The following is a 12,998-nucleotide window of genomic DNA, read 5'->3' as shown; positions in this document are numbered from 1 at the left end:
CCAAAGTGTGCTATCTTCCAGAAGTCCACATATTGGTTAATGACATCTCCATCCACTGAGTGTCTCAAGCTATACCAAGTCACTTTTTACTTCTCACTCTCTTTTACCCCTCATGTGCATGCCCCATCCTGCCAGTTCTCTCTATCCTTCAGTCTGCACTGTAGGTCTGTTCTTTGTTTCTAGAGCTGCAATTCTGGACCTCATCATCTTTCAGTTAGGTATTTGTAAAAGGTGTTGTATCTAACCCCTCTGCTATAGGCTGCCTGATTCATCTTCTAATCTTATCATGTCATTCATTCCTGCTTACATGTAGAATTCCAAAAATTTTCTACTTAATCTAGAGGCCCCTTCACAATAGGCATGAATCTGTACCTTTCTAGCTGCCTGCCTTACTGTTTGTATTCTATGAGAAAGTCATTCTGTACTGATCAACATTTCTTGGATGATCCTTTAATGGTCTCCCACTGTTTAAAATCTCTACTGCTATCCTTACTACCTGAAGAATCCCTTAATCTTATCTTCTCCTCATCCTTTAAGACCCTCTGGGATCATTCCTTTCTTAATAAAGCCTTACCTGACATTTCCAGATAGACCACAGTTTCCCACTTTCTCTGTATTTATCTTTCTCATGGCATTGGTGATATTTTATTGTAATTATTTACTTATGTGTCTGCACCCCCCACCCCATTTTGTGTTTCTTCTCACCCTAGTGTTGAGTAGGTTTTAATCATCTTTTGTGTCCTCTAAGAGTTTCTGGGGCATGATAAAATAAGAAATGCAAGGGGGTGACCAATCTAACCCTCAGAACAACCTTGTGAGGTCATTATTCTTATCCCTATTTTTGAGATGAGGGAACTGATAGTGGTGTGCCTGAGGTTACCCAGTGAGTAAGTTACAAAACCATCTGCTCATTCAATCCCAGGTCATTCTGACTCCAACTCCCACATTGTTTCCACTACCTCATGCAGCTCTGGGTGTGAACTTTTCTTTTTTGTTAGGTTTATTTATCTTTTTAGTGTTTTAAACAACAATTTCTCTGAAAGTGCCCAAGTCCTGGGGAAACTTGCTTGTGGAGACCATTGCAGGGGCAGCAGAAAGATTTGGCTGTGGCATGTGTGTGATCTTAGAAAGGTGGAGTCCAGAGAGTGACAGGGATGGGGCAAGCTGGGTTCTGAGGTTTTAATGGCAGAGATCCAAATCTTGCAGATTCATATCAATATGGAGGGTAGGGTAGTCTAGTGGTCTGCTCCAGGACTGTTTTCTTGACCATGATTATGATCATTATATTTTCATCAATTGCTTAGATGAAAATTTGGACAGCTGGCAAACAATTTTAGGGTAGACTGAGGCTCCAAGAAAATTTTAGCATGGCACACCACAGCTCAGATCTAATTGAAGTGAATCCTACTGAAATAAAAGTAAAATCCTTCTCAAGGATGGGATAGAAGACATAAGTAAGAGCAGGGGGTACTGTGGCATAGGCAGTGTGATGTTGTAACCAGAAAGGTAATGCTGTTTTAGGCTGCAGTAAAAGATGCACATTAGCTGGAACAGAATAAGTGGTGGTGGTCTTTACTCGGCATTTGCCAGATTGTTTCTGTAGCTTTTTGTTCAGTTCTGATGACCACTTTTCAGTAGGGATGTGGACAACTTGTTATATGTTCTGAGGAGAGTAACTGGGATGATCGGCCAGGTGGGTGGTAAAGGGAACTGAGTGAAAAGCAGATGGTTGGGAGATGAGTGTCTGTCTTCGATTATATGAGTGGCTCTTACATAGAATTAGGATTATACGTGGGTTGTATATAAAAGTCAGATAAATGGATAGAAACTGTAGAGACACATATTTTGGCTCTGTATAGGGAAGAACTGTTTAATAGAATTATTCAAACATGAGGAGAATTATCTTTGGAGAGAGTGAGTTCCCTATCACTGCCTAGAGAATTTTGAATTGCCTGAGAAGTAGGCAGTCAAGTATTCTAGCCTCCTCATACTGTAGTTGATGACCACAAGGTCCAAAGTTGCATGGCTGATAAATCAGAGTCAGGACCCAGGCCTCCAACTCAGGACTTTTCACTGTAAATCCTCTTTGCATTGGATCAGGTTACATCAGTTACAGGGGATGAACATGAGACTAGGGATATTTTGGAGGGGAGTTAAATAGAAGAACATTGGGTGAATGTCTGATAAATTCCTCTTTCAGTCTGAGAGCTATGATTCTATTATTCAAGTAAGTTTCTTTGCCTGACTTGATTCAGATGACTATTTGATCAGTGCAGTTTAATAACTGCAGGGATAACAGGATTATCAATTCCACTTTATAGTGTGAACAGGAAGATAGCACTTGACTTTCCATACCCTGCTTTCTTCCAACATAGCTGATCCCTCTTGCATATTAGCTTTTTACCTTTGGAATCCCAAAGAATTTTTTCCCCCTAAGCATTTAAAATTACTGACCATGGAACAGTGAACTATGAGATGTGGGGAATCTTCTCTATCTTCACAGAGAATTTATTATTTGTTTCATTGTTACCAGACAATTAAATGGTTTCAGAGGCATTTTAGGTGTCCCCAGTTACATGTCGTGGCTGCCAGAATGTGTTAAGGGATGCAGAAAAACTCCCCCAAAGTCAGGAGTTATTGACAAATCACAAATTACAGGATTTCAATGACAGTCATTCAATCGGTTGTCCCTCCCTTTTCCTGTCCAATGGGTTCAAAGGGCATTATGTTGCCATATGGCCTCTGGGTTGCTGATGTGGGTCAGATTGTCACGATTCAAGGGAACAGCCCTTTGAGATGGGTGACAGTCTGTGGGAGTGAAGGGGAGTTGGAAGTTGTGGTTAGATGATTTCCTACAGGAGCTGTAGTCATCTCCTGGGAGGTTCTGTTTTGGGGTTGGAACTTTTCCATGTTGATATCCTCTTGGATTCCTTGGCATGGTTTTTCCTGTGTTCCTGCTTACCCATACACTATGGAGCAGAATCTGGCAATAACACCACTACTTGCAGCTTATATTTGCTAGGACAGTGATGAATGAAAGAAAGGTTGATCCAGGGAAAAATTTCAAGTTGCCTTCAGTGACCTCAGAGTTTGCTTTCTTTAGCTTCTTCTGTGTTGTGTGTGTATTTGTTTCTATGTGTGTGTGTGTGTGTGTGTGTGTGTGTGTGTGTGTGTGTGCGAGAGAGAGAGAGAGACAGAGAGAGACCGAGTCAGACAGACAGACAGATGGAGAGACAGATGGAGAGATGGAGAGGAGGAGGGAAGGGATACTGGGGTGGGGGGAATTAACACGAGAAAGAGCTTTTACTAGATATAAGCAAGTCATTTTTATTTTTTTATTTTTTTTATTTTTTAAATTATTTATTTATTTATTTATTTATTTATTTACCTCTATGTGAGACAGGAATCCATCAAAATCATAGAGGAGAACATAGGCTGTAACCTCTTTGACATCGGCCACAGCAACATTTTTCATGACACATCTCCATAGGCAAGAGAAACAAAACAAAAAATGAACTTGTGGGACTTCGTCAAGATAAAAAACTTCTGCACAGCCAAGGAAACCATCAAAAAAACTAAGAGGCAGCCCATGGAATGGGAGAAGATATTTGCAAATGACACTACACATAAAAGACTATAGATCCAAGATCTACAAAGAACTTCTAAAACTCAATACACAAGAAACAAATAAACAAATCAAAAAATGGGAGGAGATAATGCTAAGTGAAATAAGTCAAGCAGAGAAAGACAATTATCATATGGTTTCACTCATTTATGGAACACAAGAAATAGCAGGAAGATCGGTAGGAGAAGGAAGGGAAGAAGGAAGGGGGATAAACAGAAGGGGCAATGAACCATGAGATACTACGGACTCTGGGAAACAAACTGAGGGCTTCAGAGGGGAGAGGGGTGGAGGATTGGGGTAGGCCAGTGATGGGTATTAAGGAGGGCACATATTGCATGGTGCACTTGGTGTTATATGCAAATAATGAATCATGGAACACTACATCAAAAACTAAGGATATACTGTATGGTGAATAACATAACATAATAAAAAATTATTTAAAAAAAATAAAATGCCCACTCTTGTCATTATTATTCAACATAGTACTAGAAGTCCTTGCAACAGCAATCAGACAACAAAAAGGGATAAAAGGTATCCAAATCAGCAAAGAAGAAGTCAAACTGTCTCTCTCCGCAGATGACATGATACTCTATATGGAAAACCCAAAAGAATCCACCCCCAAACTACTAGAAGTTATAGAGCAATTCAGTAATGTGGCGGGATACAAAATCAATGCTCAGAAATCAGTTGCATTTCTATACATGAATAATGAGACCGAAGAAAGAGAAATTAGGGAATCCATTCCATTTACAATAGCACTAAAAATCATATGTTATCTCAGAATTAACCAGAGACGTAAAGGACTATATTCTAGAAACTACAAATCACTCTTGAAAGACATTGGAGAAGACACAAAAAGATGGATAAATATTCCATGCTCATGGATCAGAAGAATTAATATAGTTAAAATGTCTATGCTACCCAGAGAAATCTACACTTTCAAAGCCATCCTGATCAAAATACCAATGACATTTTTCAAAGAACTGGAACCAACAGCCCTTCAATTTGTGTGGAAACACAAAAGGCCCGGAATCACCAAGGAATTGTTGAAAAGGAAAAACAAAGCTGGGGGCATCACGTTGCCGGATTTCAAGCTGTACTACGAAGCTGTGATCACAAAGACAGCATGGTACTGGCACAAAAACAGACACATAGACCAATGGAACGGAATAGAGAACCCAGAAATGGACCCTCGGCTCTTTGGGCAAGTAATCTTTGACAAAGCAGGAAAAAACATCCGGTGGAAAAAAGACAGTCTCTTCAATAAATGGTGCTGGGAAAATTGGACAGCTACATGCAAAAGAATGAAACTTGACCACTATCTCACACCACACACAAAGATAAACTCCCAATGGATGAAAGACCTCGATGTGAGACAGGAATCCATCAAAATCCTAGAGGAGAACATAGGCAGCAACCTCTACAACATCGGCCAAAGCAACATTTTCATGACACATCTCCAAAGGCAAGAGAAACAAAAGATAAAATGAACTTGTGGGACTTCATCAAGATAAAAAGCTTCTGCACAGCCAAGGAAACAGTCAAAAAAAACTAAGAGGCAGCCCACGGAATGGGAAAAGGTATTTGCAAATGACACTACAGATAAAAGATTAGTCTCCAAGATCTACAAAGAACTTCTCAAACTCAATATACAAGAAACAAATAATCAAATCAAAAAATGGGCAGAAGATATGAACAGACACTTTTCCAATGAAGACATACAAATGGCTAACAGACACATGAAAAAATGTTCAAAATCATTAGCAATCAGGGAAATTAAAATCAAAACCACACTAAGATACTACCTTATGCCAGTTAGAATGGCAAAAATAGACAAGGCAGGAAACAACAATTGTTGGAGAGGATGTGGAGAAAGGGGATCCCTCTTACATTGTTGGTGGGAATGCAAGTTGGTGCAGCCCCTTTGGAAAACAGTGTGGAGGTCCCTTAAAAAGTTAACAACAGAGCTACCCTATGATCCAGCCATTGCACTACTGGGTATTTACCCCAAAGATACAGACATAGTGAAGAGAAGGGCCATATGCACCCCAATGTTCATAGTAGCATTGTCCACAATAGCTAAATTGTGGAAGGAGCCAAGATGCCCTTCAACAGATGACTGGACAAAGAAGATGTGGTCCATATATACAATGGAATATTACTCAGCCATCAAAAAGAACGATTTCTCAACATTTGCTGCAACTTGAACGGGACTGGAGGAGATAATGCTAAGTGAAATAAGTCAAGCAGAGAAATACAATTTTCATATGGTTTCACTCATCTATGGAACATAAGAAGTAGGAAGATCGGTAGGAGAAGATAGGGAAGAAGAAAGGAGTGAGGTAAACACAATGGGGAATGAAGCATGAGAAAGTATGGACTCTGTGAAACAAACTGAGCGCTTCAGAGGGGAGGGGGGTGGGGTAATTGGATAGGCTGGTGATGGGTATTAAGGAGGGTATGTATTGCACGGTGCACTGGGTGTTATATGGAAGTAATGAATCATGGAATTTTACATCAAAAACTAGGGGTGACTAACATAATAAAAATATTATTAAACTAAAAAAAATAAAATTAGTTAAGAAAGATAATCCTTAGTAACTCAAAATTGTGTCTGAATTGAAATATTGTCTGACTGACCTTTTAAAAATAAAATGTACTCTAAAAATCATTTATTTTAAATGAATGACAGCCTTTCTGGATAAAGGATCCTCGGCTGCATGTTTTCTCTCAAGAGCTTTAAAAATGCCCCCCCCAACCCTTTCTCTCATTCATATAAATGTACATTTGAAATTTAAAAAAGCAAGCCATTTTTAAATTTTTTTCTTTTTCTTTTTTTAAATGTTTTTTTAATTATATTATGTTAGTCACCATACACTATATCCCTGGTTTTTGATGTAAAGTTCGATGGTTCATTAGTTGCATATAACACCCAGTGCACCATGCAATATGTGCCCTCCTTACTACCCATCACCAGCCTATCCCATTTCCCCACCCCCTCCCCTCTGAAGCCCTCCATTTTTTTTCTGAGTCCATAGTTTCTCATGCCTCATTCCCCCTTCTGATTACCCCCCTTTCTTTATCCCTTTCTTCCCCTACTGATCTTCCTAGTTCTTAAAATTTTTAATTCCCATATAGTTAATATACAGTGTTATATTCATTTGCGGTGTACAGTATAGTGATTAAACAGTTCTGTACATTACTCAGTACTTTTCAAGATAAGTGTGCTCTAAATATAATCAAGGCATTTTATGACAGTGTGAATTGCTTTGTGGTTTTTTACATGCCTGACATAGTCATTTCCAGGTACTCACTGACAGTTTATGTGAGTGTATATTGTGTGTATGTGTGTTAGTGATTTCTGCATTTTCAGTAGCTGGAATACCTTGTGTTACACACACACGAGTATATGTGAGAGACAGTCACAGAGAAAGAATGATCAACGACAGGTCTTTTGAATAGTGGGGAAATATTCTTCAGGAAGTGATTATATCAGTAAGATGTTATTTTTCTAAAAATCAGGATGGTTTATTAAACCATCTGTACAACTGCTGAGATAGCCAGAGGCATTGCATTCTAGGGTGTGAAGAGGGTATCCATGCAGTAACTGTGTTATATATATGAAAGTTTCTTTAACAACTGGGGACAAAAGTTAGAACAGAAAAAATGGTAGGAGGAATCATTGAAAAACTGTGGATCACCCCATGTAGTTAAGGGAAAAGTTTTCCTGACTTAACTTTTTAATGGTTATGAGCAGAGAGATTATGAGATCTTAAGAGTGGTCACATCAGCAATAACTAGTATCAGCAGTAAAGGATGGGCCATCACCATTTCTTGTCCCATAGAAATAGTGAGTTGTGGTGACAGAGTGGTATCACACTAGGAAACTAGAATAAAAGGACCCAGGAGCAAGCCAGGATGGAGACATTATAGCCATTCTGACCAGACTTCACCAATGTCATCTGTTCCCATAAGGTCTAGAATAGGCCAGAAATTACAAGTGAATGTGGAAGATCAGGAAGGCTAGAATTTGGAATAAGCACCTACTCGCGTTTCTTACCTGTTCCCTTTATATGTAGGGACATTAGAGACAGATGGATAAACTAGAGTGCATTCTGGAGGGGAAACTTTTGCTGGTGTCAGAGGGAAGTTCAGATTAAGTATTAAGAGATCATTCATTCATTCGACAAACACTTGTCACCAGCTGACTACTCCCCAGTCACCACACTTGTCACAGGCCTAACAGTGAAGTCATGCTCCCTGTCCTCAAGGTGTTCATAATCTAATGAAGAGAGCAGACATGTAAACAATGTGACATGTGTTATAATAAAGGTATTTATACATTACTATAGAAAGACAGATGAGGAAGCAACTCATTCTCTTCTATTTTTAAATGTTCCCCTCAACTTTATTGAGGAATAATTGACAAATATAGCTGATAGTTGTATATATTTAAGTTGTATACTGTGATGATTTGATAAACATGGAACAGTTACCAAGATCAAGATAATTAACACATCCATCACCTCACATATTTTCTCTTATTTATGTGTGGTTAGGATACTTAAATCTGGGGTGCCTGGATGGCTCAGTTGTTAAGCGTCTGCCTTCGGCTCAGGGCATGATCCCAGCGTTCTGGGATCGAGCCCCACATCAGTCTCCTCCGCTGGGAGCCTGCTTCTTCCTCTCCCACTCCCCTGCTGTGTTCCCTCTCTCGCTGGCTGTCTCTCTGTCAAATAAATAAATAAAATCTTTAAAAAAAAAGAATACTTAAATCTATTCTCAGTGACTTTCAAGTATTTGATGCTATATTATTAACTGTAGTCATCATGCTGTACAGTAGATACTCAGAACTTATTCTTCTTATAGCTAAAAGCTTTTATCCTTTGACCCACATCTCCTCATTCCCTGCCACCCCCCCAGCTCCTGGCAACTGCCATTCTGTACTCTGTATGAAATAAACTTTTTAAAAGATTCCACATATAAATGATACTATACAGTATTTGTCTTTCTCTGTCTTACTTATGTCACTTAGCATAATGTTCTCCAGGTTCATCTATGTTGTTGCAAATGGCAGGAGTTCCTTCTTTTTTTTAATGGCTGAATAATATTCCATCATAAGTTTATACTACATTTTCTTTATCCATTCATCTGCTGAAGGATATTAAGGTTGTTTCCATATCTTGGATATTATGAATAATACTTCAATGAACATGGGAGTGCAGACATTTCTTGGAGATACTGATTTCATTTCCCAGGAATTGGGTGGGGTTGCTTGATCATATGGTAGTTTTATTTTTAGTTTTTTTGAGGGTTTGCCATATTGTTTTCTCTAGTGGCTGTACCAATTTACATTTCATACCAACAGTATATAAAGGTTCCCTTTTTTCCACATCCTCACTAACATTTGTTATCTCTTGTCTTTTTGATAATAACTATTCTAAAATGTTCATGAGGTGATAGCTTGTGGTTTTGATTTGCATTTCTCTGATAGTTAGTGATATTGCACATCTTTCATGTACCTGTTGACCATTTGTATGTCTTTTTTTTTGAAAAATGTTTCTTCAGATCCTTTGCCCATTTTTTTTAATGATTTTTTATTATATTATGTTAGTCACCATACAGTACATCCCCGGTTTCCGATGTAAGGCTCGATGATTCATTAGTTGTGTATAACACCCAGTGCACCATGCAATACGTGCCCTCCTTACTACCCATCACCAGCCTATCCCATTCCCCCACCCCCTCCCCTCTGAAGTCCTCAGTTTGTTTCTCATAGTCCATAGTCTCTCATGTTTCATTCCCCCTTCTGATTACCCCCCTTTTCTTTATCCCTTTCTTCCCCTACCGATCATCCTAGTTCTTATGTTCCATAGATGAGAGAAATCATATGATAGTTGTCTTTCTCTGCTTGACTTATTTCACTTAGCATTATCTCCTCCAGTGCTGTCCATGTTGTAGCAAATGTTGAGAACTCGTTCTTTCTGATAGCTGAGTAATATTCCATTGTATATATGGACCACAACTTCTTAATCCAGTCATCTGTTGAAGGGCATCTCGGCTCCTTCCACAATTTAGCTATTGTGGACATTGCTGCTATGAACATTGGGGTGCATATGGCCCTTCTCTTCACTACGTCTGTATCTTTGGGGTAAATACCCAGTAGTGCAATGGCTGGATCATAGGGTAGCTCAATTTTTAACTTTTTAAGGGACCTCCACACTGTTTTCCAGAGTGGCTGTACCAACTTGCATTCCCACCAACAATGTAGGAGGGATCCCCTTTCTCCACATCCTCTCCAACAATTGTTGTTTCTTGCCTTGTCTATTTTTGCCATTCTAACTGGCGTAAGGTGGTATCTCAGTGTGGTTTTGATTTGAATTTCCTTGATGGCTAATGATTTTGAACATTTTTTCATGTGTCTGTTAGCCATTTGTATGTCTTCATTGGAAAAGTGTCTGTTCATATCTTCTGCCCATTTTTTGATTTGTTTATTTGTTTCTCGTGTATTGAGTTTGAGAAGTTCTTTGTAGATCTTGGATACCAGTCCTTTATCTGTAGTGTCATTTGCAAATATATTCTCCCATTCCGTGGGCTGCCTCTTAGTTTTTCTGACTGTTTCCTTGGCTGTGCAGAAACTTTTAATCTTGATGAAGTCCCATAAATTCATTTTATCTTTTGTTTCTCTTGCCTTTGGGGATGTGTCATGAAAAAGGTTGCTTTGGCCGATGTCGTAGAGGTTGTTGCCTATGTTCTCCTCTAGAATTTTGATGGATTCCTGTCTCACATCGAGGTCTTTCATCCATTTGGAGTTTATTTTTGTGTATGGTGTGAGAGAGTGGTCAAGTTTCATTCTCTTGCATGTAGCTGTCCAATTTTCCCAGCACCATTTATTGAAGAGACTGTCTTTTTCCCACCGGATGTTTTTTCCTGCTTTATCAAATATTAGTTGCCCAAAGAGCCGAGGGTCCATTTCTGGGCTCTCTATTCTGTTCCATTGGTCTATGTGTCTGTTTTTGTGCCAGTACCATGCTGTCTTTGTGATCACAGCTTTGTAGTACAGCTCGAAATCCGGCATTGTGATGCCCCCAGCTTTGTTTTTCCTTTTCAACAGTTCCTTGGAGATTCGGGGCCTTTTCTGTTTCCATACAAATTTAAGGACTGTTTGTTCCAGTTCTTTGAAAAATGTCCTTGGTATTTTGATCGGGATAGCATTGAAAGTGTAGATTGCTCTGGGTAGCATGGACATTTTAACTATGTTAATTCTTCCGATCCATGAGCATGGAATATCCGATTTCCCTAATGAATATGGACGCCAAAATCCTCAACAAGATACTTGCTAATAGAATCCAACAGTACATTAAAAGGATTATCCATCACGATCAAGTGGGATTCATACCTGGGATGCAAGCGTGGTTCAATATTCGCAAATCAATCAGCGTGATACATCATATCAACAAGAAAAGACTCAGGAACCATATGATGCTCTCAATCGATGCCGAAAAAGCATTTGACAAAATACAGCATCCTTTCCTGATTAAAACCCTTCAGAGTGTAGGAATAGAAGGTACATTTCTCAATCTCATAAAAGCCATCTATGAAAAGCCTACTGCAAATATTATTCTCAATGGAGAAAAGCTGGAAGCCTTTCCCTTAAGATCAGGAACTCGACAAGGATGCCCACTCTCGCCACTATTATTCAACATAGTACTAGAAGTCCTTGCAACAGCAATCAGACGACAAAAAGGGATCAAAGGTATTCAAATTGGCAAAGAAGAAGTCAAAATGTCTCTCTTCGCAGATGACATGATACTCTATATGGAAAACCCAAAAGAAGCCACTCCCAAACTATTAGAAGTTATAGAGCAATTCAGTAACGTGGCAGGATACAAAATAAATGCTCAGAAATCAGTTGCATTTCTATACACGAATAACGAGACCGAAGAAAGAGAAATTAGGGAATCCATCCCATTTACAATAGCACCAAAAACCATACGTTACCTTGGAATTAACTTAACCAGAGATGTAAAGGACCTATATTCTAGAAACTATAAATCACTCTTAAAAGACATTGAGGAAGACATAAAAAGATGGAAAGATATTCCTTTGCCCATTTTTAAATTGGATTATTAGCATTTTTTTTTTGCTTTTAACTTGTATGAACTCTTTATATAGTTTTAATATTAACCCCTTATTAGATAGGGGTTGCATTCTATGGGTTGCCTTTCAGTCTGTTTCAGTCTATTGCTTGTTTCTTTTACTGTGCAGAAGCTCTTTAGTTGCTGTAGTCCCACTTGTTTATTTTAGCTTATTCCCTTTTATTTATTTTTTATTTTTAAAAATATTTTTATTTAAATTCAATTAGCCAACAATACAGTACATGCTCATTCCCTTTTAGAAGGTCAAGAGGAGTGATATTTCAGCTGATCTTTAAAGAATGAACTTTTGGATTGTATAGGAGAAAACAGAGGGAGATGTACGTGGAAGACGATATGGAAAGGCCTCAAAAGCCATACTAAATGATGTGGATGTTACCTTATTTATATTGGATAGCAACCGAAGAGTTTTTGAGTAGGAAAGGGACAGGACCAGATTTTTATTTAGTAAAAATAACTCTACTAAGAATATGAATGGTGAATAGAGTTTGATACTGGCAAGGATACAGGCAACTTAAAAAAAGGAGGTGAGATAATGAGGTTTCAGACCAAAGTATTAGCAGTGGTATTGAAGGGAAGAGATATTCAGAAGTAGAGCTTGACAATGCATTGGGCATGGAGGCTGAGGGAGGGCAAAGAAAAAGGAGCAATAAATCAGAGTCTTGGGAAGCAGCTGGTGGAGGCAGCCGGATTAGGAAGAGGCAATCTCAATAGAGTAGGGTCTGACGGGTGGACAGAACTCAATGATGAAGAAGGTAGGAATAGGAGATTTAGATGGGCAGGTGATGGGGAGTTGCTACCAACAACAGGACCCTAGGGTTCAACTTTCAGGCCAGGATTTTAATTTTGGAAGTGGAGAAGAAAGAAAAATAAAGAAGAGTCTCTAACATGAGACACTCAAGGACAAAGAACCAGGCAGAGACCTTGTTACCGTAACTGAGAAGCATCAAAGACAAATTATCAGCACAGGTGATGCTGATTCCTGAGCTCTGGGAAACTTTCATCCTTAAATTCCTTCTGCTGAAGGTCAGCACTTGAATGGTTGATGGGAAATCTGAACTTCTAGTACCTGAAGACCCCTCCATCTGCTCTGTACCCACTTTTTATCAACTTGGACTTTAGTCCCCCACACCTTGCAAGTCTCCTGGTTATTCATCCATCATAATTTCCTACCTACACTCTAGATTAGGTAGATGCTTGATTGATAATCCCCACAA

At 38.9% G+C, this 12,998-nt stretch overlaps 1 long non-coding RNA gene across 2 annotated transcripts in view; it reads left to right on the top strand.

The window, feature by feature from the left end:
- Window positions 1-4,040, top strand: part of LOC113246190 (uncharacterized) — an 85,442-nt gene extending 81,402 nt beyond the window's left edge. The window contains exon 4 of one of the 2 annotated variants that reach the window (XR_006408317.3): window positions 3,404-4,040. This is a non-coding gene — a long non-coding RNA (uncharacterized LOC113246190). Of the gene's footprint in view, window positions 1-3,399 lie in introns of both variants that reach the window. The other variant, XR_008958719.1, reaches the window with a different exon arrangement.
- The last annotated feature ends 8,958 nt before the right edge of the window (window positions 4,041-12,998 follow it).

Source organism: Ursus arctos, unplaced genomic scaffold (assembly GCF_023065955.2).
Source record: "Ursus arctos isolate Adak ecotype North America unplaced genomic scaffold, UrsArc2.0 scaffold_12, whole genome shotgun sequence".
In the NCBI taxonomy this organism is placed as follows: domain Eukaryota; kingdom Metazoa; phylum Chordata; class Mammalia; order Carnivora; family Ursidae; genus Ursus; species Ursus arctos.
This window is presented reverse-complemented; position numbering and strand designations above follow the sequence as displayed.